This window comes from Engystomops pustulosus, chromosome 5, assembly GCF_040894005.1.
Source record: "Engystomops pustulosus chromosome 5, aEngPut4.maternal, whole genome shotgun sequence".
NCBI lineage: Eukaryota > Metazoa > Chordata > Amphibia > Anura > Leptodactylidae > Engystomops > Engystomops pustulosus.
The window spans coordinates 197,191,730-197,219,700 of record NC_092415.1 but is presented as its reverse complement, the minus strand read 5'-3'; the positions used below and the strand labels follow the sequence as shown (position 1 = coordinate 197,219,700).

General features: G+C 44.4%; 1 protein-coding gene across 3 annotated transcripts in view; it reads right to left on the bottom strand.

Annotated features, from left to right (window-relative positions):
- CDK14 (cyclin dependent kinase 14) overlaps positions 1–27,971 on the bottom strand; it is a 317,114-nt gene that overhangs the window by 250,698 nt on the left and 38,445 nt on the right. The window contains exon 1 of one of the 3 annotated variants that reach the window (XM_072154289.1): positions 18,672–19,066. The exons of the other annotated variants lie outside the window; for them this stretch is intronic. The gene's annotated coding sequence lies outside the window, so the exon portion shown is untranslated. Of the gene's footprint in view, positions 1–18,671; positions 19,067–27,971 lie in introns of those variants that run through there. 3 annotated transcript variants of the gene reach the window in all.

Below are 27,971 nucleotides of genomic sequence, written 5' to 3'. Positions count from 1 at the left end.
ATTAGGCCAAAACTTGATCCTTGTTACAGTATATATCGGGCATATCCATTGCACCAAAATACAAAGCTACACCAGCTAAGAACTGGTGAGGATTTTATACATAACCCATGCCAGTTTTTCAACAGTTCAAGGCAACCATCCCTATGTCCAACCTTGAGATCCACCCAGCTTGACCCACTTTTCTCAAAAGTCAAAAAGTTACAATTTTCATGGAGTGCAACATTGTAAATTGTAACTCTTTGCATGATCCTTATGTTCTCCAAAATCCAGGGCAACCCCATACACATTGGTTGGACAGCCCAGTAGACGAACGGAGGACAAAGAACCCACGTAGAACCAAAATATACTTGCTGTGATTGTCTTCTTTATCTCTACAACCTTGTTATAGGGGTTTTCTAGGATAAATTAATAGAATAGGTCATCAAGATTATCCTCGTTGGGTTCCTAGGATTCCACAATCCTTGGTTCCATGGACCAATGGGCCAGGTTCAAATTATTGGGGCTGAGTTGCAATGCCTGACACAGCCATTATACAGCGTAGGGTGCAGTGTTTGGCAAGCAATTCTGCCAAATAGCTGATCGTGGGGGGTCTAGGTAACAACCCTCCACCGATTTGATTTTGTTGACCTATTTTAAGGACAGGTCATGAATATTTTAGTCCCAGAAACCCCCTTTAAACAGGGTCCCGTCTAGCATCTTGCATATTCAACAATCCATAGGAACCTTCCATCGTAAAATAAGGCCATTACCCGTCCATTACATCCTTACCATTACTTAGCGCAACTATAAAAAACCTTTAATCTCCCCACTTTGAAATTCAAGAGTATAAAGCATCTCCTCGCGACAGAATCACGTTATACCGTAATGCTGCATAAACACGGCCAAGACTGAGATGCACTTAATCTAATACGTTGCACTTATTGAATGATTTCATTTCTGCGGAGTGCCTGCTCTTGCATCATTTCCAAAAGAGCGATCCATCCCGAGCGCCGCGGCTGCGCACCGCGCCATTATCGGGAAGATATAATACAGTTTGGAAAGAGATCCAGACACTGCAGACTCTTCTCCGTGCGTCTGCGGAATACCAAATCTGAGCTCAATCTTACAGAAAGCCGGAAGAGATGACATCTGAATAACATCTCCATAATACACAAAGAAAAGAAGACGAAAAAACAAGAAAAACACAAGACGTCTAGAAATACAGTTACCGAGACATAACGATCGGCCTTGTAGATGGGTCATACACAGATAGAAGTGATGGCCCCTAATGCAAAATCTATATGGCGCCCAATTGTGGGTTGGGGTACAAGAATTGTTGGTCCTTTAAAAGGGAACCTACCACCACGGATCTACCTATTAAGGTAGATTGGGTGGTAGGTGGATCTATAGGACGTGAGGATTGCCCTTTTAAGAGCTAATCCTCACATCCCCGCAATCTTCTAATAATTTTTATTTCCCTAATAAGCAAATTTTCTAAAAAGGCTACCGGGGCGTGGAGTAGCCTCTTTGGTCCTCCTACCGGATATCTTCGAAGCCAGAGTTCTGCGCATGCGCAGTGGCTCCTGCTTTGAAGCAGTGACTGCGCAGCCGGAGGCATCCGTTCTGCACAAGCTCAGAACACCGGCTTCGCGGACAAGGGCGCACAGCTACAAGGACCTGCACGCCAAAGATATCTGGTAGGAGGATCAAATAGGCTTCTGTGGCGTTTGAAGGACCATTGCAGGACCTTTGAAGGTCCAAAGGTGCTCCATTTCCCAAGCTTTCATATATAGAAAGTGAATTCCAGACTCGTAGGAGCTATAATATTTATACAGCCCAGGACCCATGGTGGTGTTAATCCGCCTCTGTCTCTTTCCACTATCTTACATGATCGGTCAAAAATATTTGATTGTTGGAAGGGGGTATTGTGATCCTTGCACTAGTCAGGATGTCCTCTGGGACAGTAAATACACAATGGGCAGTGCAAGATGCCATAGAATTGGCCTATACATTTCTATGGCTACCATAGAATTTTGTGGGTCATCAGAAAAATGGGGAAAAGGTCATTCCAGAAATAGGGATTCCTTCTCAACATTGTGCATCCCTTAGAATTATAAAAGATGGGGATGAAAATCCCTTTAAATGTCCCAAAGGATAGTAAATAATATGGTTTCATGGGGTAGCAACCACTGAGACCTCAGCATTTAGGGGTACGGGGTGCCGTTCCTATGATCTGTGGGGGTCCCAGTGGTGGGAAACTCTCCTAATAGCAATATATTTTGGAAGAATTCATTTGTATCATTAGTTTAGTTACATTGGGGCACATTTACTAAGGGTCCTCTGGCCGCACTTTGGTCGGAAAGTCGGAAGATTTCCGATTTGCGCTGCATTTAGCAGAGGTTTTTGGCGCACACGATCAGATATTGGCGCATCGGCGCTGGCTTTGATGCGACACAAATCGGGGGGGTTGGGCCATTGGACAATCCGACTGATTCAGACTGAGCGCGGGATTTAACTTTGAAATTGTGACGCAAGACAATGCACTTACCTGCACCAGGAAGAAGAAGGTGAACTCCGGGGACCTGAGCGGGGAAGCGACACATGCAGGATATCAGGCGCACGATCTTAGTGAATCGTGACACAGGGCATTATACACGGACAATGCACTTTCAGGGAACTCTGTCGGACCTGAGCGGGGAAGCGACACATGCAGGATATCGGGCGCACGATCTTAGTGAATCACGGCACAGGGTATTATCGTCGGACAATGCACTTACATGCACCAGGAAGAAGAAGGTCAACTCTGTAGGACCTGAGCGGGGAAGCGACACGTGCAGGATATCGGGCGCGCGATCTTAATAAATTGCAACACAGTGCATCATCGTCGGACTGTCCGGATCTGGGATCACGACTCGGATGGGTAAGTAAATGTGTCCCATTGTGTCTGTCTATAGTTTAAAAGAATCGGATCACATTATATTAGTCATTGATGCAGAGATCCAGGCCACAGTCTAAGGGGTTCACTTACTTTTCCTGGCAGCTGTACATATATATTTATTATGTGGTCTTCTCTCATCGCCGCACACACATATAACTACAGATAAATCATGTAACAGATGGCGACACATAGAAAATGCAGGATGCGTCCATCTGGGAGCGCACATTATTTCTGCACAATGATGTATGATGGGTAGAGAGCAGAACCCCGCATCCGGAGGATGATGGCGGCACACGGATCCGGCTGGACATGTCACGTTTAGAGCTTATGTAATTGAAATAATTGATTAGTCTTGGGCTCATGGTGATCGCTGCTCCTGTACTGTAACGCTCCAGCCCTTCTTCTTCATTAGTATGCCATGCACTGGAAATATTAATTACACCAATGGCTGCCGGCCATTTATCAAAGTGTCAGAAACTCAGGGTTAAGACACGAAACAGCGATACTTACTACTGGCCCTGCTGTAGCCATGGCATATCACAGCTTGGGGGGATCACTGGCAGTAGTTATAGGGGGGCACACTTGGAACCAGGCCCTGAGGCCAGGATTATGGCTCTTTACACTTACACAGTAGCCGGTGGACCTTCAATCATCAGCTTCGCAGTTTTCTCATAAGAAGAAACAAGGGGAGGTAAGTTTATTATGGGGGCAGAAGACTAGATAATTTTAAGGAAGGGGCCTATTTGAGGCCATAGTGACCTATAGGGACACAAGTGTTGGACTGGCCTACCATAGCATCATAGGATCCTCCGGTGGGCCCCACCAGTAATAGTTAATAAGTGCCAGAAGTTCAGCAATTTAAAGGCTTTTGGTGTCTACATACTGGGGGTAGTGAGTGGGCCCCTAGGATGATTTTCTCTGGCGGGCCCAGTCCAATAGTGGGGGATATTGTTTACATAACGGCACCGTTATTATAAGGAGAAAAACAGGGGCACTATTACTTATAGAGGAACAATAAGATCCCTTTTGGGGGCACAACGGGAGTATAAAAAAGGGTACAAGGAAGAGGACCTTTACTACCTATGAGGGTACAAGTTTGGGCTATGAATACACAATAACACTGGTCTTGTTGCATGTAGGAATTCACATTGTAAAGATGTAATGGGGCCAGGGGGATGTTATCCATGACAGAGGTTTGTCTGAATGATACTCCAGAAGAGCATAGAGAAGGAGTGAGCCATCTTCTAGTCATGTATGGTCTGCAGGACCCTTGAAGGGGTTTTCAAAAGGTTGAAAAACATGGCTGCTTTCCCCCCAAAAAACAGCCCCACACCTGACCATGGATGGTGCCGGTATTGCATCTCATCTGAATAGAGATATAAGGGGTTTTGTTACAATACAACACACTTCCCATGGTCAGATGTAGCGCTGTTATTGGAACTTTACAACTCTATAGCAATTTCTTGCATCATAAAGGGAACAGTTGAAGACTTGAATATACAGTGGATGTTTTTCACCAGGGCTGGATTATGAAGAAGGGTTCCCGGGGAGTGTGCCCCGGGGCCCCCACCACCTAACTCCTAAGGGTGGCTCCCCAAACAGCAATGAACACGCGTGGCACAGCAGCAGATCCACTGCGCATCCCCAGCAGCACATGCAAGTGATACTCCAGCTGACACCGGCAGAGGGGTATAATACATACCCCAGTTGTGAGGCCTCCTTAAGAAGCAGGAGTACGGTGATGGCAATGTGCTCCCGTGTCATCCACATGAAAATGTGGAGAGAGCCAGAGAAGATGCGGGAGTGTATACATTTTGTTATATTTTATGTGGCATTGTTGCGGGGGCTGAAAAGAAGGGATTACTAAGGGGGACCGTAATGGATTTCTGACTATGGGGGCCCTGCCTATTATAAGAGTTACTGACTGAGGGGGGCTGAGCCCAATATATGGCTGTTAAATGTGTACCCTGACTGGGCTACATACAGTGGGTGCCTCCACCCGATTTTGTGCCCAGGGGCTTCTACCAACCTTAACCCGCCCCTGTTTTTAACATAGTCAGAAAATAGCGTCCACATTTATGCAATTTTAGATAATAAAATTGAATATTTACCTATTCATATAAAATAAAGGGGGGTTAAAACTTATTTTCTGTAATATATGGAAATTCCAGTCTTTTATAGAAAACAGGAGATATGTGGAATGCCAGATCCCAGGAAGTTTATCAGACTTTGTATATATAGCAATTTCCTTCTGGGAGACTTGGAGTCACACACAGAGGATCCAGTGTACAGACAACATGCATCTCATAGGTATCAACCAGGGTGCTTTGCAGCAGTGAATCACTTTTCGGCCCACTGTGTTATGGAGGATGGTGCTGGGGCTGAGGCTTATCAACAAGTAGATTAGTCATTCTGGGATCCCCTGTCAGTCTGTTCTATGTCCCCCCGTTCCTGCCGTTATCCAATGATCCCTTTAAGGCTTAAAGGGGTTGTACAAGATTAAAAAAGCATCCTCCTCCATAAAGCATCACAGTTTTCTCACTTTCCATCACTGACACGTGAAGGTTTATTTTGAGGTTTATTAATGATATGCGTGTAGGGCAAAACTTACCACCAGGCAAATGTATGTAAATGATGACACAGTCACCCAAAATAGCATCAATTTACATGTATTTGCAGAGTTTTACACCAATTAAATGAGTCTCGACTGCATTCAATGCACAATATAAAGAACTTCTCCAGTTATTTTATTAATGATAATTGTCAAGGCAATAGATATAATGGAGATAAATCTCAGGGAAGAGAAACTGAGCTCATAGTTATATAGGTTAATATTGTTTTGAGCAGTATTTAAAAAGTTAAAAGTACAGTAAATCCTCAATGGACTCCTAAGAAAGGCATTTAGAGTCCTGATTACTCCGCCCACACAGTGATTGGCAGTGAGAGTTCTGATTACTCCACCCACACACAGTGATTGACAGTGAGAGTCCTGATTACTCCACCCACACACAGTGATTGATAGTGAGAATCCTGATTACTCCTCCCACATACAGTGATTGATAGTGAGAGTCCTGATTACCCCTCCCACATACAGTGATTGACAGTGATAGCCCCGATTACCCCGCCCACACACAGTGATTGACAGTGATAGCCCCGATTACCCCTCCCACACATAGTGATTGAGTCCTGCTTTTAGTGTTATATCTCTTTAAGACTACTTGCTAAGCACAATGTTACAACCAGACAAACCTTGGCAGATACTAAGACCCACCAGGCTAAAGAGCTGATGACAATCTTCCTCCATATATTAACATGTTACATTCTTGCCAAGCAATGGGTGCGGTAGAGGGGCGGCACACAACTCCGCTGCCCAAGGGTCTACATATATACATGGAGTCATCTCTGCTGGTTAATTAAAAACATCACATTTCATTACTATACGGAGAAGAAGCCTCTGCAGTGTTGCTACAGTATTATAAATAATGATAATAATTAATAATAATAATTGGATGTACAGTTCATCGATATCCTCTTCCAAAATGGGCACCGCACCTGTCCACAAGGTGTGTTTGGTTTTGTAGCTCACATCCATGTAATGAGGCTGAGCTGCAATACCAGTCACAACCTATGGACAGGTGTGGCGCTGTTTCTGGTGGAAAGCAGCCCTGTTAATCTTCCCCTTTAATTTGCTGTGCAGTATCAAATACATATTGAAGGCATGAGCCGCGATCATAAATAATTGGTTAATCTGACTACCGGCTTAAATTGGAGAAATTAATATTAGCCTAGTGAAAGTATGCAGCGCCTCAGCCGAGCCTGTCCTATTTTCATGCTTTTATCCTGTTGCTTAGCAATGAGGGCACAGAATTCAGGTTTTAGAGGAAGTGGAGGGAAGCGCCTCGTTTTTTCCCTTTGCAACAGTTTTCAAAGCGTTCTTATTATAAATGACTTCAGAAATCAACTGGGCCTTCTGGGTAAAGACAAAAAACAAAAATGACCTTTTTTTCAAACAGTGCCCCCACTAGCCTAAAGGCTGTTTTTAGTATTGCATCTCAAATTACTTCAACGAGGGGGCAAAAGCAGACTAAAGACACAATGGGCACCACTTTTAAAAAAAAATTAAAATCCTTTTTTTTTTGTTAATTTTGGATAAACCTCTATTTTTATTGATTACACCATAAAGAAATAACCAATAATATTCATGGGATTGTGCTGTCATCTTTTTACCACCTAGATTTAATCAGGGGACCAGTACAGGCCTCTCAAAGTTAAACAGAGCTCTTCGGGGGCGGTACTTATATGTCATGTGACCTCTCTCAGTTCTGTGAATGGTTGTTTTAGTATACAAGGTAGTGGGGCCAATCTGGAGCCAAATAGGTGCAGTTAAGGATTCAGGAACAACTTTATTTTTGGGAACCTGAAGAAGGAACCAAACACTGCACTATAACTTAGAAATGTAATGGTGGTTCCTCAGGCCTCCTTGTCTATTACCCCTTAGTTCAATGTTATGTTTCCATTTATTAATTAACGTCTGTTGCTTATTTAGCACCAACATATTTTGCAGTGCTATAGAGACTGTTATCACTCACATCAGTCTCTGCTCCTCGTGGGAGTGGTCTCATTATTCACAATATGTTTCATTGGTCAATTTCACAGGAAGCTGAATTAAAGGGATGTTGTGGTTATTTCAAGTCACCCGATTGTCCACAGTAAATGGGATAGCTTGCCGATTGGTGTATGAGCTCTGGTCTCCATTATGGACCCGTGTCATGTGACTGCTGCAGCCAATCAGCAGCAGAATGTTCCAAATTCACTGTCCTGCAGGATCCTATGGGCGAAGTTTCAAGTTGTTCTCTATGGAACGTCCTTGGGGGGCTGCAGCGTTGGATTGCGCTTCACAATAACATTTTTGGGCACTCGGAAATACATTTAACTCCGACAACCCCTTTAAAAAAGTTTAAATTCAAAAAGTCAAAAAGTTATGAACTTTTGTATATACCATATAATATTTAAATATGTAAGATAAATTGCTCCCATATCCCAACAATCATTAAACAATTTTTGCTCTAATTTTGCCAAAATGTAAATAATGAGAAATGTTTTTAATTAATTTTTAATTTAAAAATAGTCAATTTTAATGAAATTCCTACAAAACACTAAATTTCTCAAAAATTCTCATACATAGGTCTTTATTGCCCTTACAGGGTTGTCCGTATTACATAACCAATGGATACTATTGTCCCTATTGCCTACAATCCCTTAGATGTATGGATAGGCAGAGATACATTGCGTTGTTTGCACACAAGTTCCTGATTTAATCAGGGCGACAGATTTGTTTGTTTTCGCCATGTTCGGAGACAGCAAATCGTTTTAATATCCACGGGAGGAAGAAAAAACAGATTGTCCTGGGAACAATAAGACAGTCCGAGAAAATAGAAAACACTTTAAGGAAACAATGTAGAATATTAAGTTAAAGTTGCACGAGGGTGGAATTTTTTTTTTTTCAGTTTGCATGCAGTCAAATCCAAGCTTTATTTTTCTCTGTATATGGGGTAGTTGGAGGAAACTGTAGCTGAACAATTGAATGTTTCATTGTAAGATGTCTAAAGCCAATTGAAAGATTTATGAAAAGGTCCTCACAGTGGAGAGCTACTTAAAAAGGACCTGTCACCCATAAAAAAAGGCACTAGAAACTACTTACTAAAGTCAGCAGCTCCTAGCGCTAGCCCAATTTTAGCAGTTATAAACTGCTAGCTTTATAGGAACTGCGGACCGCGCTCAAAGTGGTCTGGCATATTCATGAGGGGGCGGTACTAGGAGGCGGTGACTGCCGCATGAAGCCCTTCCCACTCCATGCTCATTAGCATGGTTATAAAAAGTTGATTTTGGAATGAAGGAGACCATGGATAACGAATATAGTGGGTTTCCTCCGGGTCCTCCGGTTTCCTCCTACACTCCAGAACATACTGGTAGGTTGATTAGCTTGTGAGCCCCATTGGTGACAGGGACTGATTTGGAAGGCTCTGTACAGCGCTGCGTAATCTGTGTGCGCTATATAAATAAAGGAATTATTATTATTAAGAAGGAAAACCCTTCAATGGATTTTGTTAAAGCTGCATGAAGGTGAAAAATCTAACTTAAAAGTGATGCTTTTCTGCAGTGGATGTTAATCCCTTCTTAAAGGAGTTTACTGCATTAAAACATTGATGACCTATCCTATGGATAGGTTCTTAATATCAGATTAGTGGGGGTCTAGCATCCAGCACCCCCACATGTGCAGCTATAAAACAGAAAATAGAATTGTAAGTAGACAACTCCATTCTATGTGTAGTCCCTGGACTGCAGCTCAACTCCCATTCTAATCAGTGCAGTCACCTGCTCTGACCACTACACAGAGAACGGCGCTGTCTGCTTCCTGTTCCATTCTTATCAGATGTTTTTAGTCTGGAAAATCCCTTTAAATGAGCAGTTATGACCAGTAGGTAATCGTAAGACAGATGACAGATTAAAAACATTCTATTTCCAACCAATGCAAGAAAAAAGACACAATCTGGGTTCATACAAGAGGCGAATGATTGCATTAATCTGGCGCATCAAACGTCACTTTTATGTCATCCTTCAGATAAAAACAGCAATTTCAGTCCATGGTTTCGGAGACAGTGTCAGAGGCTCATCATGTCTGGATGTGATTAATGGAGACACCGCTTCCAAGCAAGACACTGCCGAAAACCTCTATAGACTGCCAGGGCAGTAAATGCGGAGGACCTCCAATCACAACACAATGGGGGTCACATATTATACTGTCAGCCGGGAGAACATGGTGCAAGTGCGTTTAAAGGAATTTCTCGGATTGAGAAACCTTCCAAAATAATAGCGTAGAGGAGCAGGGTCTATCATCTATCAGGCTCGGCCATTAGCCAGTGTCTTGGAGGACTTGGCACATCCATTCATTGTACGGAGACCATTGATTTTTTTTTTGGCAAGATGTAATATTACATTTCCCCTGCGGGGGAGCTGCTGGGAAATTGAGTAATTGAATTATTTTTTTAGATTACAGCTGATTGGCAGAATTAATCTGATTAGTTTATCATAAAGGGAAGATTTGAATAAAAAATTATTACATTTTAATCATAGTTTCTACAAGTTTTCTGGAGTTTAGATATTGATGGATACATCTACAATATAAAATTGGTGGTGGTTCAACTGTTGCCATCCCAACCAGTCAGCTATATCTTTGCAGATCATCATGGATAGTTTTTTGGAGCTGGATTTGTGCATCTCCTCATTCATTGTTGTGCTTTGAGCAAAATTTTGTCTGTACTCACCAATTCCTTGTGTTTGATAAGAGCAGGAAGACTTGCGGTTAGCTGACTCTCCTCCCCTTTCATAAAGCAGCTACATACCATTATTATTTCTGTCCAATGATTCCAAGAAATCCCCACTTAAATCCATATGCCAATGAGGCAGTTGGTGCACCCGTGGAGTGTCCTCAGCACACAAAGCACAGCTATCCCCCCCCCCCCCCCCCCCGGTCAGATAAGCAGGACATTTATGTTGTTAGAAGCTAGTGGATGGACTAGGAGTAAAGAGAAGTGAGTTTAACAGGAAGTGTAGCGTCCCAGGTGCACACTCGGGTGCACCAACTGCCCCATTAACATATGGATTTAAATGGGGATTTCTTGGAAATCATGGACATAAATAATAATAATAGATGATTTATGAAAAAAGAGGAGAGTAAGCTCACTGGTTTTAAAGGAAAATTTCTTAGAAACTTTAAATTGACGGAAATAATCAAAGGTATAAAGAGAATCGCAGTGAATTCTTCTACAACATTCGGCCGGTAGACTATAATGTTTGGTGGAGGTGGTAGACTCCCTTTAAGAGAAAGAAATCTAGAAAGAGGGAGGAGGGGGATGGAGCTCCATCCTCTGTTGACATTGATGGATATCTGCCCTTCTTTTATATTACTACTTCCCCCATCACTTATTATACTTTATTATGTTGTATTTTACACTATATTCTATGAGAATGTTACATTGACTTGGAACCAGCGCCAGGACACATAATACGGAGACCGATACTGCACGTCCTGTTGACACAGATTATTTTGGTCACTGTCCCTGAAGGTAATCCATGAGCGTAATTAAATTCCATCTTTACTTATGATGAATTTTTAATTATTTCTTATAGCTGGAGGTCGCTGCCAGCGCACATGGCGCCCTTGTTTAACGCGGATTTATTAATTAGCATCAACATTTAAAAAAATTTCACAATATTTATGTCACCGCATGCAGACGTGTAATGCACTCGGACGATCAATACAATCAACAGATGACCATCACTTAGCTATTGATTTAAAGGGGTTGGGCAGTATTGGAAAAAAAAGCAATGAAGTTTTCTTCCAGAAATCATTTGTCTATGGGTTTAGTTGCATTGAAGTGAATTACACTGATGTACAATGTCAGGCTCAACCTTGAAGCAGACATTTCCTAGTGGGACTGTTCCAGAAATTGGGGAGGGGTTATGTTTGTTCTATGAGCACTAGGATCAGCATAAAGTTCTAGATCAGGAGGAACTCTATTTTTTTGGTTCTATGGTCACAAATATCAACATATGGTTCCAAGGCACATAGAGCTCCATGTGGTTGGTTCTGTGGTCACCAAAATCAACGTGGAGTTCTAAAACTTTACAAGCTCCACATGGTTGGTTTTAGGTTCCACCAGATGAACATAGAGTTCATGGTCATGAAAAGCTCCATATTCTATAGTAACCAAGATCAACATTGGGGGTCATTTACTAAGGGCCCGATACGCGGTTTCCGACGTGTTACCCGAATATTTCCGATTTGTGACGATTTTCCCTGTATTGCCCCGGGATTTTGGTGCACACGATCGGATTGTGCCGCATCGGCGCTGGCATGCACGCGACGGAAATCGGGGGGCGTGGCCGAACAAAAACCCGACGGATTCGGAAAAACCGCTGCATTTAAAAAAAAAAAAAATGTTGTGGGACTCGCGCTTACCTTCACCAGGAATAGGCCGGTGAACTTCAGTGCATTCCGGCGGGCCTCGGGGAACTTCAGCGCAGCAGCGCCACCTGGTGGACGTCGGAGGAACTACCTTAGTGAATCCTGGCCGGACCCGAATCCACCGCAGAGAAAGCGCAGCTGGATCGCGAATGGACCGGGTAAGTAAATCTGCCCCATTGAGTTATATATCATGAGGAACTCCACATGGTTGGTTTAGTGATCACCAAAATCAACGTGGAGTTCTAAAACTTTACAAGCTCCACATGGTTGGTTTTAGGTTCCACCAGATGAACATAGAGTTCATGGTCATGAAAAGCTCCACATTCTATAATAAACAGGATCAACATTGAGTTCTATATCACGAGGAACTCAACATGGTTGTTTCTGTGGTCACCAAAATCAACAAAGTTATAAGACATCAGGGTCAGTAATGTCAACATAGGGTTCTAGGTCACTAGGTCCACCAGCTTCTATAGTCATAAAGATTACAACAAAGTTCTATGAACATTAGGATCCGCCTAACGTTGTATATTCATCAAAAAGTCTTTGGATCTTAGTGGTCATTATGGTTCTACCATTAATGGTCATAACATGGGGCTGTATGGTCACCAAGATTACCAGGGCATTCTTGTATCTTATGGTGACCCATGGTTGATGCCAGGAGATCTCAGTATTTCATTGATAATATGGATTTTAAAAAATGGCTACATTCTGATTTTCAACAAGAATTTGTAATTGGCCGTAGGCTTTGTCTACAGTGTTGGCTCGATTGAGCTATGACAACTTTGATGGTTCCTCACAAGTTCTAATGGATCCTCATGTTAGTATCTTTTGACAAAAGACAATAAAGAAACTGATGCTATTCTTGAAATCAGTTTTGGAAATCGGAAATTATTTAAAATCTTGGACCCCCCCACCCCCAATGCAGTATCTACAAGTCAGAAGATGGGTGCACTTCCCTTTAAGATGGAGGTTTGGTTAACGGCTATAGTTCAGTTTTTCCTTTTTGCTCTTTTAAGAAATAATGGACTAAAACTAATATATAAAAGTATAACATAGAGTAGAATTACTCACAGTGAACACCTGTTCTCTTCTATATTTATCCCCCCCCCCCCTATATTATAGCGTAGAAAGGCTGTAATAATATACAATTAGCTCATTTTATAATATCGGCTTTGCATAGAACTATTAATTAGGTTTCCTTTTCAATCACTCCTCAACATCTAGGACTGACAACCACAGAGAACCCACAATCCATACAGCCCCAGGACTCTGTATATGATAATAACCATCATCGTCCGGCACTCCTGTCATAAACCAGCACTATAGAACAGGGGTCAGGAAGCTTTTTGGCTGAAAGAGCCATATGCGCCACAAATTTTAAAATATAATTCTGCGAGAGCCGTACAATATGTTTAAAGGGTCACTGACAGAACAATCGCTCCAGCAGTCATTAGTACAGCAAGGAGTCCCCCCCCCCCCCCCCGTACTAAGCCACAACTCGGCCAAAACAATGGTAATTCCCTTTAAAATAAAAAAATACATAATTTACATTCGAGATCGTGATGCAGGACATCTCCCCCAGCACTCTGGCTTCTTCTTTTTAATGTGCTGTCTGGATCTGGCTTCTTCCCACCTGATGAGAGATGCTGCTTTCAGGCATGCGCAGAAGAAAGCAGCATCCGGAGTGCAGGACAAGATGCATGGCAAGCTCCAATGTAAATTAGCCATTTTTTATTTTACAGGGAATTACCATTGTTTCGGTCCAGTGGTGGCCCAGTACAGCAGAGAGGAACACTCCTTGCTGTACTAATGACTGCTGGAGCCATTGTTCTGTCAGTGTCCCTTTAAAAGTGTTGGTCTTAAATAAAGCAAACAAAAAAAGAGGGTGCACAGTCCCATAGGGAACTTGTAGCTTCAATTTACAAAAGTCAATGATAAGCAGGACCAGGAGCTGCATAAGCCCCCCAATACATGAGCCATCCGCCGCAGAAAATCCCAATACACGCGCCATCCGCTGCAGAAAATCCCAATACACGCGCCATCCGCCGCAGAAAATCCCAATACACGCGCCATCCGCTGCAGAAAATCCCAATACACGCGCCATCCGCTGCAGAAAATCCCAATACACGCGCCATCCGCCGCAGAAAATCCCAATACACGCGCCATCCGCCGCAGAAAATCCCAATACATGCGCCAACCGCTGCAGAAAATCCCAATACACGCGCCAACCGCTGCAGAAAATCCCAATACACGCGCCAACTGCTGCAGAACATCCCCATACACGCGCCAACCGCTGCAGAACATCCCCATACACGCGCCAACCGCTGCAGAAAATCCCAATACACGCGCCATCAGCTGCAGAAAATCCCAATACACGCACCATCAGCTGCAGAACATCCCCATACACGCGCCAACCGCTGCAGAAAATCCCAATACACGCGCTATCAGCTGCAGAACATCCCCATACACGCGCCAACTGCTGCAGAAAATCCCAATACACGCGCCATCAGCTGCAGAACATCCCCATACACGCGCCAGCCGCTGCAGAAAATCCCAATACACGCGCCAACCACTACAGAACATCCCAATACAGATGCCAACCGCTGCAGAACATCCCAATACAGATGCCAACCACTACAGAACATCCCAATACAGATGCCAACCGCTGCAGAACATCCCTATACAGACGCCAACCGCTGCAGAACATCCCAAACAGACGCCAACCGCTGCAGAACATCTCTATACAGACGCCAACCGCTGCAGAACATCCCCATACACATGCAACCGCTGCAGAACATCCCTATACAGACGCCAACCGCTGCAGAACATCCTCATACAGACGCCAACCACTGCAGAACATCCCTATACAGACGCCAACCGCTGCAGAACATCCCCATACACATGCAACCGCTGCAGAACATCCCTATACCGACGCCAACCACTGCAGAACATCCCCAAACAGACGCCAACCACTGCAGAACATCCCAAACAGACGCCAACCGCTGCAGAACATCCTTATACAGACGCCAACCGCTGCAGAACATCCCAAACAGACGCCAACCGCTGCAGAACATCCTCATACAGACGCCAACCACTGCAGAACATCCCTATACAGACGCCAACCGCTGCAGAACATCCCCATACACATGCAACCGCTGCAGAACATCCCTATACAGACGCCAACCACTGCAGAACATCCCCATACAGACGCCAACCGCCGCAGAACATCCCCATACAGACGCCAACCGCCGCAGAACATCCCCATACAGACGCCAACCGCTGCAGAACATCCTTATACAGACGCCAACCGCTGCAGAACATCCTTATAAAGACGCCAACCGCTGCAGAAAATCCCTATACAGATGCCAACCGCTGAAGAACATCCCAGATGCCAACCGCTGCAGAACATCCCCATACATGTGCCAACCGCTGCAGAACATCCCCATACATGAGCCAACCGCTGCAGAACATCCCAGACGCCAACCGCTGCAGAACATCCCCATACATGAGCCAACCGCTGCAGAACATCCCTATACAGATGCCAACATTATAGTACACATTTATTAAAGTGTCTGCACCAGTTTTCTGGTGACTTTGCACTGGATAGAACATCTTTGGAGCTTGTACATGTATGTGTTTGTACCAGTTTTGTGTGGCGGCTGCTCTGTGTCCCACAAGACAGAAAAATCTGCACCTAAAGGGGCTGTTACTGTTTAGCTCTACCATGCGTCACATTTATTACTGACATGCACCACAATTTTGTCTTGGGTTCTAGCTATTACGTGTCGCAGCTGCTGCAGAACCTCACATTAATGTAGATATGCAGTGGAAGGGGAAGATATGAGGGGATGATGCAGAGGGGTCTGTAAGAGACACTTAGGAGCCTCATAGCTGCTCCTGCACACAGGACACTAAGGGGTTAAGGCAGTGTGAGGAGACACTGGGGGGAGGAAGGACTTATCTCTCGCTGATTCGTGGCTGCTGACTCCTTCTCCTCAGGTGCTGGACCTTCTCCTCAGGAGCTGGACCTTCTCCTCAGGTGCTGGACCTTCTCCTCAGGAGCTGGATCTTCTCCTCAGGTGCTGGACCTTCTCCTCAGGTGCTTCAGCTCTCTCCTCTGTATGAATCTCCCGCGCTGCTACATCCAGCGCGGGGATTGGCTGCAGGCAGACAGTCTCCTCCCCTCCCTCTATCACACAAGGAGGAGGCTGCTGCAGGGAGGGAGACGGAGGTGCCGCCCCTGAATTAACCCCGCGTACCCCTGCGCTGCTCTGCCGAATACATCCAGGGGTATAACTACAGCCGGGGGCAACAGGACCCTGTTCTTGGAAGGAACCGTAGCAGCAGCTGCGGCTGTAGTTATGCCCCTGGATAGGAGCCCTGGCTGCGAGCCAGATGCGGCCATCAAAAGAGCCATATCTGGCTCGCGAGCCATAGGTTCCCGACCCCTGCTATAGAAGATTGGCATCAAGAAATGTACATATCTCCGCCTCCAAACCTCTGAACCCAGAATGAGCTGCAGTATCGGGTGGTGCCAAGTCGCAGGGTGGTGGTTCATACGTCATTAATGTCAAAAGTTCTGCCTGCAAAACTGGACCCTTTTTCAACAGATGATCCCCAACATTTGAGAAGCCAATGAGCAGATATCACCTTAACAGGCTTTTATTTAACCCTTTACAAGTTTACCCAGTAGCCTTTTTACTATTCTGATTCTGCCATAACTAGCCCTTTATGATTCTACCATCAAATACCCTTATGGTTCCACAACTGCCCTTTATGGTTTCATCACTGCTATCCTTAGGTTTTAACAAGACTATCATTCTTGGTTCCACCAACACTACCCTATATGGCTCCACCATCACTACTCTATATGGCTCCACCAACACTACCCTTTATGGCTCCACCAACACTACCCTTTATGGTTCCACCATCACTACCCTTTATGGCTCCACCATCACTACCCTTTATGGCTCCACCATCACTACCCTTTATGGCTCCACCATCACTACCCTTTATGGCTCCACCATCACTACCCTATATGGCTCCACCAACACTACCCTTTATGGCTCCACCATCACTACCCTTTATGGCTCCACCATCACTACCCTTTATGGCTCCACCATCACTACCCTTTATGGCTCCACCATCACTACCCTTTATGGCTCCACCATCACTACCCTATATGGCTCCACCAACACTACCCTTTATGGCTCCACCATCACTACCCTTTATGGCTCCACCATCACTACCCTTTATGGCTCCACCAACACTACCCTTTATGGCTCCACCATCACTACCCTTTATGGCTCCACCAACACTACCCTTTATGGCTCCACCATCACTACCCTTTATGGCTCCACCATCACTACCCTTTATGGCTCCACCATCACTACCCTTTATGGTTCCACCAACACTACTCTATATGGCTCCACCAACACTACCCTATATGGATCCACCAACACTACCCTATATGGCTCCACCATCACTACCCTTTATGGTTCCACCAACACTACTCTATATGGCTCCACCAACACTACTCTATATGGCTCCACCATCACTACCCTATATGGCTCCACCAACACTACCCTATATGACTCCACCAACACTACTCTATATGGCTCCACCATCACTACCCTTTATGTCTCCACCAACACTACCCTATATGGCTCCACCAACACTACCCTATAGGGTTCCACCAACACTACCCTATAGGGTTCCACCAACACTACGCAATATGGCTCCACCAACACTACCCTATATGGTTCCACCAACACTACCCTATATGGCTCCACCAACACTACCCCATATGGTTCCACAAACACTACTCATTCTAGTTCCACCTTCATCACCCCCTTTATGGCACCACCACCCCTACTCTTTATGGATCCACCAACAATACGCCCAATAATCCTGCTCGCCCTCTACACCAATTCTTCCACCACTTCTAGTTTTCATGGTTCCAAAAACACTACACATTATAGTTCCATTACCTCTACTCTTTATGGATCTAAAACCACTACTCTTCATGGTTCCACTACCCCTACCCTTAATGCCCGCACCACCACTACTCTCAATGCTTCCACAACCCCCATCACTAAGGTTTCTCCCATCCCTCTCAATGGTTCCTACACCACTAGCCTTCATCATTTCTCCATCAATGTCCTTTATGGTTCCATCACCCCTACCCTTCATGGTTCCCTAAACCACTAGCCTTTCATTGTTTCACCTTGACAAGAGTAGGGAACATCAAATTTTCAACTCTCTCCATCATCTCACAAATGCAACACCTACATTATACTTAAGATATTCAGTGCCGATACCTAACCACAAGAATAAGGTTTTACGAGACTGGTTCTAGTGGTAGCCTTCCCCCTCATCATCCCCTGCAGGCAATCATAGCTCGGGTCACGGAGATTACAGCATCCTCTTACTTTTCCCATAGGGTAATCATTCCAAACACTTCCTATAGCCAGATGTATGTGAGAAGGAGAAGAAGCTCTTGTGATGTTCTCATCTTCCTGCAGATTCTATGGAAGGAGCTTTCCGTGAGGTGTAGTCCTATGGGATCTCTCCGAGCTTAGAAATGTATCACATTCACTCTTCTGCTCTAAATAATTTACAATAAGGCTTGGATGGCGGTGGCGGTTGTGTGATACACGACTAAGGCGTGTGATGTCTTGGATGTGTGTAGTAGAAGGTGGAGATGGATAATTCCTGACTCACCGTTGTGCCGAGCTCTTAACCGGTTGTTTCATCTACAACTCCTGGACATGTCTCGCTCTCCTCGGGTCGCACCGCCGATTGCAGCCAGGCCGGTGTCATTCAGCAAATGAATTCACAACATGTTAGCGCTCGAGCGAGCTGGGATGGGAAGGACGTACTACAGAGCGCAGAGACAGAGGGGGAATCACAGGCAGCGAGCAGGGAAATCTCAACAGGCAGATTCTATTCTCCAAGGATTCCCCGGCATCACGCCTAGATGAGCGCAGACAAAATAATCACCCATTGCCTTGGACTTCCCGGCCATGACACCTTTAACTGCAGCAAAGATGAAAAAAGGATGGACCTGCCTATAGAGGAGCAAGGAATCAGCCAGATGCCTGCAGTAGGAAAGCAGCCGGGAGATGTATATACGGTGTGACAGTATACAAGGCACCGAGGAGGGGGGGGCAGTCATTGGGTTGTATAGAGGCAACTATAACACCCAGGACAATTAAATACAAAACAAGTATTCCAGCCCGATTGCCATTCAGGAGCCTGGGAAAGTAGAATAGATTATTGACATATTGGTAGGCACTCTATGAACAGATAAACCTTGAGCCATGATGGTTTGTTGTCGATTAAGGGCTAATTTACACAGCGCCGGGTTCTAAATAGCCGCTTCACCCAGCTTTCCTCATGTGCTCATTGATTAGTAAGATTTTTGCCATTGAGGATTCTGGGAAAGTAGGATTATCAATCATGTAAGAACTGGAATGGCAACCGTCTTGGTCGCCACACAGCTTTACCAGGAACAGATCAACTTGGAGGATGATTTGAAGGAGTTAGGGTGTGTGTTCACAAAATATAGATTTTGTGGTTGTATAGCCGTTTTGCAAAGATTGGAGAAATAAATAGGGGGGGGGCAGTGGATTTCAATGATCTGTAGCCACTTCACCCAACTTTCCTGTTTGGTCTCCATGTAAATACATCCAAAGTCATCTCCAAAAGTCGAAACGATTCTTAAAATGTATCTGCTCTCCGCAAAGCTGAGTGGTTACTAATATGACCTCCATGGTATAAGTTAGGGAGGGGGTTAAAAGTGGGGGCTAAGTAAAAGGAGGTGCTGTAAGTAAGTGAGGGTGTAACTAATAAACAGGACATTATTGGTGAAAGTGTAAAAAGAAAAGGGGGCATCAGTGAGGGTTATAGAATTGGGGGGCATCAGTTAGGGTTATATAATTGGGGGCATAATTGGGGATTATAGAATAGGGGGCATAATTGAGGGTTATAGAAGTGGGGGGCATCACCAAGGGTTACAGAATTCAGGGTATTAGTTGGGGTTATAAAATTGGGGGCATCAGTTGCGGTTATAGAATTGGGGGGGCATCAGTTGCGGTTATAGAATTGGGGGCATCATTGGGGGTTATAGAATAGGGGGCATCAATAGGGGTTATAGAATAGGGGGCATCATTGGGGGTTATAGAATTGGGGGCATCATTGGGGGTTATAGAATTGGGGGCATCATTGGGGGTTATAGAATTGGGGGGCATCAGTTGCGGTTATAGAATTGGGGGCATCATTGGGGGTTATAGAATAGGGGGCATCAATAGGGGTTATAGAATAGGGGGCATCATTGGGGGTTATAGAATTGGGGGCATCATTGGGGGTTATAGAATTGGGGGGCATCAGCGAGGGTTACAGAATTGAGGGCATCAGTTGGGGTTATCAAATTGGGGGCATCAGTGATGGTTATAGAATTGGGGGGGCATCAGTTGCGGTTATAGAATTGGGGGGGCATCAGTTGCGGTTATAGAATTGGGGGCATCATTGGGGGTTATAGAATAGGGGGCATCAATAGGGGTTATAGAATAGGGGGCATCATTGGGGGTTATAGAATTGGGGGCATCATTGGGGGTTATAGAATTGGGGGCATCATTGGGGGTTATACAATAGGCGGCATCATTGGGGGTTATAGAATTGGGGGCATTATAAGTATAGGCCATTATATGTGTAACATGTAGAGGAAGGAGGTAGGACATTATTAATCGGTACGTCACATTAGGAGGTTTTATACAACCTCTGAATTGATGACGATGGCCAGAAGGCTGAAGCTAAGAAAAATATAAAATGAATGATCCCTTTAATTGGGAGGATACGAAGCATCAGGATCCATTCTGGATTTTCTTCCCATGCTCAGCAGGAAAGCAATTAGTATCCTTAGAAAGAAATCACGTTAGATAACAATCTCAGGAAGCTCCGGCAGGCTATACTAACAATATACAATATATATTATATAGCGCTAATGGCCCCATAGGGAGTCACCAGGGAGTCATAATCACCCCTTTAAGGCATGGCAAAGTACAAGACAAGACACTGAAGACAAGATGTACTTGGAGATGTACAAAAGTTTGGGCTGGTAATCACACTAGAGTGGACCCAGTAACCCAGATCAAGCTGCAGGGCTCTGTAACTTAAATACCCAGCTTTATGGAGAATATAACCCAGCTTTCCCAAGCCATCTCAACACTTCCTCCTATTCAGGCTGGAAGGAAGTCTAGAAATAGCTTGGGAAAGCTGGGTCTCTGTGTTACAGATCCCTGCTTGATCAGGCCTACTGGGTCCACTCCAGTGAGATTACCAGAGATGACGTGTAGTTGTGACCCCCAACTCTGGGACATTACAAGTATCTTATGGGCATGTGATATGATGCCTGTGATAGAAGTGAGAAGAGGGCAGGTATGTATACCCCTTCTATAGGGTCATAAATACCTCACAAATTAAAATCCTTTTAAGCCCTGAGGCTATAGGGCAGTGGTGGCGAACCTATGGCACGGGTGCCAGAGGTGGCACTCGGAGCACTCTCTGTGGGCACCCAGGCCATCACCCCAGCACAAAGTTTCCAGGCAGGACTCAAAATCTCCTCCTGCAGTCCCAGGCCCCCCAGGATGTGCTGTGATGAGTCCTAAAGCTACACATCCTTAGCTGCCTGGGACTATATGAGAGGCAAGGAGGTGCAGACAAGGCTGCATTATTATTAAAGCTCCTGTCCTGGGCCCCCCAATTCTTCCTGTTCAGGGGACCCTGGAAGGAAGCTACAATGATAAACTGAATTTCTCCTTTCTTGCAACTGTTTTGGTGCCCTCCGGACGCTGCTACAATTAAAAGTCTTGACAAAATAGGTAGCAATGTGTTACAACTTAAGTTGCACTTTGCAAAAGGTTGGCACTTTGCATTATGGTTCTAGTTTGGGCACTCAGCCTCTAAAAGGTTCGCCATCACTGCTATAGGGGATTTCAAACACATTTCAATTTAAAATCCTGGAATTCAGCTCTGGAGTATAATGGAAATTGGTGATATACCATTTAAAAGGTATGTAATGTCAATTTTAATTTTGACCAGAAAACAAAAAGGACTCGCTTTTCAATAGTTTTTTGTTTTCTAATTTCAGATTTTCTCTCCTTGGTTATGGTGGAAGCCATCTTCCCTGAGTCTTAGTAGCAGCATTTAGTGATATGCTTTATGGCAACAATAGTCTATAGTAGACTTGATTCAATTAGCTCTATGGACATTTTTCAAGGTCAATGGTGGGTCAATGTTATCTATATAGAGGACATTGTAAAGGGAGGGGGGAGGGGATAAGCTGTGACATCATCTATTGTCAGTACTGATGTAATGATGGGTCAGTGTTATCTATATAGAGGTCATTGTACAGGGAGGGGGAGGAGATAGATGATGCCACAGCTTATCTCCTCCCCCTCCCTGTACAATGTCCTCTATATAGATAACACTGACCCATCATTACATCACTACTGACAATAGATGATGCCACAGCTTATCTCCTCCCCTCCCTGTACAATGACCTCTATATAGATAACACTGACCCATCATTACATCACTACTGACAATAGATGATGTCACAGCTTATCTCCTCCCCTCCCTGTACAATGTCCTCTATATAGATAACACTGACCCATCATTACATCACTACTGACAATAGATGATGCCACAGCTTATCTCCTCCCCTCCCTGTACAATGACCTCTATATAGATAACACTGACCCATCATTACATCACTACTGACAATAGATGATGCCACAGCTTATCTCCTCCCCCTCCCTGTACAATGTCCTCTATATAGATAACACTGACCCATCATTACATCACTACTGACAACAGATGATGTCACAGCTTATCTCCTCCCCCTCCCTGTACAATGTCCTCTATATAGATAACACTGACCCATCATTACATCACTACTGACAATAGATGATGTCACAGCTTATCTCCTCCCCCTCCCTGTACAATGTCCTCTATATAGATAACACTGACCAATCACTACATCACTACTGACAATAGATGATGTCACAGCTTATCTCCTCCCCCTCCCTGTACAATGACCTCTATATAGATAACACTGACCCATCATTACATCACTACTGACAATAGATGATGTCACAGCTTATCTCCTCCTCCCTGTACAGTGACCTCTATATACAATAACACTGACCCATCATTACATCACTACTGACAATAGATGATGTCACAGCTTATCTCCTCCCCCTCCCTGTACAATGACCTCTATATAGATAACACTGCCCCATCATTACATCACTACTGACAATAGGTGATGTCACAGCTTATCTCCTCCCCCTCCCTGTACAATGACCTCTATATAGATAACACTGACCCATCATTACATCACTTCTGACAATAGATGATGTCACAGCTTATCTCCTCCTCCTCCCTGTACAGTGACCTCTATATAGATAACACTGACCCATCATTACATCACTACTGACAATAGGTGATGTCACAGCTTATCTCCTCCCCCTCCCTGTACAATGACCTCTATATAGATAACACTGACCCATCATTACATCACTACTGACAATAGATGGTGTCACAGCTTATCTCCTCCCCCTCCCTGTACAATGACCTCTATATAGATAACACTGACCCCTCATTACATCACTACTGACAATAGATGATGTCACAGCTTATTCCCTCCCCCTCCCTGTACAATGACCTCTATATAGATAACACTGACCCATCATTACATCACTACTGACAATAGATGATGTCACAGCTTATTCCCTCCCCCTCCCTGTACAATAACCTCTATATAGATAACACTGACCCATCATTACATCACTACTGACAATAGATGATGTCACAGCTTATCTCCTCCCCCTCCCTGTACAATGACCTCTATATAGATAACACTGACCCATCATTACATCACTACTGACAATAGATGATGTCACAGCTTATTCCCTCCCCCTCCCTGTACAATAACCTCTATATAGATAACACTGACCCATCATTACATCACTACTGACAATACATGATGTCACAGCTTATCTCCTCCCCCTCCCTGTACAATGGCCTCTATATACATATCACTGACCCATCATTACATCACTACTCACAATAGATGATGTCACAGCTTATCTCCTCCCCCTCCCTGTACAATGACCTCTATATAGATAACACTGACCCATCATTACATCACTACTGACAATAGATGATGTCACAGCTTATCTCCTCCCCCTCCCTGTACAATGACCTCTATATAGATAACACTGACCCATCATTACATCACTTCTGACAATAAGCTGTGACATCATCTATTGTCAGCAGTGATGTAATTTTGGTGTTATCTTCTATTATAATCTTGTCTGTTATTTGATTTAAGTGACTGATGTATAGAAAACCTATACAGAATTAGCAAGTATGAGTCTATTATCAAGCCTAGTGGCCAGAACGAGAATTGCAGAATGTAATAGTTATTATGTAGCGAGTGACATGGAAGATATTTAAGAAAAAAAAATACCAAAAATGCCTACAGTTAATAAAAAGGGCATTTTAAGGTGACACTTTCCCTTTAAGTAACATATAAGGAATCTTTTCATTCCTTTTGGTTCTGGTCTATGAACTGATCTGTTCTCCGTTTTCTCTTTCATCTTCCCGGCTTTCCCACAGTTGGCCAACATTAGACAGACTGATGACCATGAAGCCATTCTTAGCACAGACCCGCTCCGGTAAATATATCTTTAAGTAGTGCAGGGATTATTCATCTCAGCCGAGGATCTCCTCTCCTTTACATACTGCAGAGATGTCTATCAGCACATAAATCCTATTAATATACTTCACATTGGGGGGAAAGCAGCTGCGACAGGTGTGGGATTATTCCCTTTAATTGAGAGACATCCTATATCAGCGCACGACTGGACCCTGCAATGTTAATTAATGACGGCTCGGTATGGAAAGAACCTTTAAATGCCGGCGGAGGGAGATTAAGTGCGGTACAGGCGGTCCCCTACTTAAGAACACCCGTCTTTCAGACGACCCCTAGTTACAAACAGACCTCTGGATGTTGGTAATTTACTGTACTTTAGTCCCAGGCTACAATAATCAGCTATAACAGTTATCACCGGTGTCTGTAATGAAGCTTTAGTGTAAATCCTGGTTCTTATGACAATCCAACATTTTAAAAATCCAATTGTCACGGAGACCAAAAAAATTTGTCTGGAGTTACAATGATAAAATATACAGTTCTGACTTACATACAAATCCAACTTAAGAACAAACCTGCAGACCCGATCTTGTACGTAACCCGGGGACTGTCTGTATATGACAAACACTCACATATATATTATATACTGTATGTGTATTGTGTGTTAGAGGGTTTCTGGCTCCATAGCGCCACTGGCTCAGGAACCATCTAAGCCCTAATATAGTGGGAACTATTTTATAGAATTTTTGGATTCTGACATACTCTCTATGGGGAGATTTATCAGAAGTGTCTGAGAGCAAAACTGTTCTAGTTACCCAAAGCAACCAATCAGAGCTAAGCTTGCATTTTTTAAACAGTTGTGGGATAATGAAAGCTGAGCTCTGATTGGTTGGCAAGGACAACTAGAACTGTTTTGCCCTTAGACACTTCTGATAAATCTCCCCCAACGTGTGTGTGTGTATTTTGTATGGGAGGAGTGATTGTCCCCTATGACTTCTGGAATGTAATATATACAAGGGCTTGACCTGATGACCCGTATAACATACATGGAATAACTAGAACGTTTTTAATATACTAAACATGTCTAACGTGCCAACTCCTCTGCCGCACGAGAGGCTCCTGCTCTACATTAGGAAGATAAGGCCGCACTGTGTATTAAAGGAAATCTACCACCAAAATCCATCCTGATAGATCCAGGCACCGGGACTGTGGTAATCTTATCATATTTGTTATCAGGTCCGGCCCCAGGTTTCCATAGGCCCCTTTGCAGTGGCAGCATTAAAAATGCAGAAACTAAAATATCCCCTTGTTTATCATTCTCAAACAGCCCTGTCATGGATATTTTCTATACAGCCCCATCATAGCTTAACTTATATACAGCCCCATCATAGCTTAACTTATATACAGCCCCATCATAGCTTAACTTGTATACAGCCCCATCATGGTTCTGTTATATAAAGACTCTAGTGCGAAATGGACCGTTACCTGTGCCATGTTCAGGGTCCCCCCCGCACCTCCGCTTTGATGAAATAAAGACTATAGATGTTACCAGGTGAGTGCCACTGCGGTTTCTTCAATCTTCGTACTTGCCTGGGAATGCCTGGTGCTGGCGCCGGCCCTGCTTGTTATCCATGGCCTACTTCCTTCTAAAATCAACTTTTAAAATTCTGCTAATGAGTTTGAAGGGCTGTGGGGGGTGTTACCAGAACCTCTCCATGCTGTAGCTTCCAAGCCTGTTACACTGTGCAGGAGCACTTCCTCCCTCCCACTGTGTGAGGTTACAGCAGGCAAAGAGAGGGCCAAAGTCCAGAGGGCAGAGTGGAGGCTGGGATAGTGTAACAGCCTATGAAGCACCCACAAGTATGGGCTCTGGTAACACCCCCAGAGCCCTTCTGGCTCATTAGCATAATAAAGAAAATGTGAAATCTGTCGCGTAGCTTGCACTTATTTTCACTCAGCCCGTCCCGGTGTACTCCAGCGCGTTCCGATGCTTTTCAGCGCAGCAGCGCCACCTGGTGGACGGCAGAGGAACTGCCTTAATAAATCCCGGCCGGATTTTTGCTGCACCACTGTCTGGGCCATAAAGGTATTTTCTAGAAACAATCCCTGTAGCCGTAAACCCATTGCAAAATCTGTTCCAAACCCCAAACTTTAACAAATGGTTTATAGTACTGTATAGGGATGAGACACTTTATCACCTCCTAACTCCCCGCGTCTGGTTGAGATTGTACTTTTTGCAACTCCATGAGAAAATCCACCTCTACAGTTCACGTAAAATTCAACGCGAAACAATTCTACACATTGTAGATTTTAAAATGTTTTGCACTTCTGGATAGTATACAGTGACCCTTAAAAAATCCAGATCAGATATGGAACAGACAATTGAAAAAATTATTCTAAGGATACAACCCTCTATAGACTAAATTGGGTTGCCTTCTCATGGTCCTCAGGGCACCATAGTGGATCCTCTACTCTAATGTATCAGTCCATCAGTAGTAGTAGTAGTAGTCATAAGAAGTCTTCTACCACACAAGAGAAGAGCAGTGTCACTAATTTGAGGGTTCTGGGAGTTGAATAACAGAAAGAGAAGGAAAGTCCCATACCAAAAACCAAAACAAGGACCCCTATAAGGTTGGGTTGTCTTCTACTGGTCCTCTGGGATTTAGTATTGGTCTAGAACAGGGGTAGGGAACCTATGGCTCGGGAGCCAGATGTGGCTCTTTTGTTGGCTGCATCTGGCTCTCAGACAGATCTTTAATAAATAGTGACGGCTGCTGTGTCTCATAGACCAATCACTGGATACAGGCAGCGATGTTACTGCTGCCTACGTCCTTTGTACAACCCAGGCGCCATCTTCTAAGCCTGGGTCAAAGAGAAGAGCGTGGGAGCGATGAGGAGCTGGCTGCTGGGAGTGCTGTGACTACCTATCTATTGGGGGTATGTGCTGGGGCTACCTATATACCGGGAAGCATGTGCGGTGACCACCTATCTCCTGGGAAGCATGTGCTGTGGCTTCCTATATACTGGGGGCATGTGCTGTGGCTTCCTATTTACTGGGGGTATGTGCTGTAGCTACCTATCTACTAGGGGGCATGTGGTGGGTGTCAGGATTTGGAGTAGGGAGCCCCCTGGACTACCGCAGACAATGATGTAAGCAGACACCTGGGACTGGCACCCAGTCTTCACCAGATCCCTCCAGTCTACAGCGTAGTACAATCAGGTCATTCCACAGGCGCGACTTGTCCACGGTGCTTCCAAGGTCAAGGTACAGGATCACTAGGCAGTCTAGTGGTCAGGAACAGGCA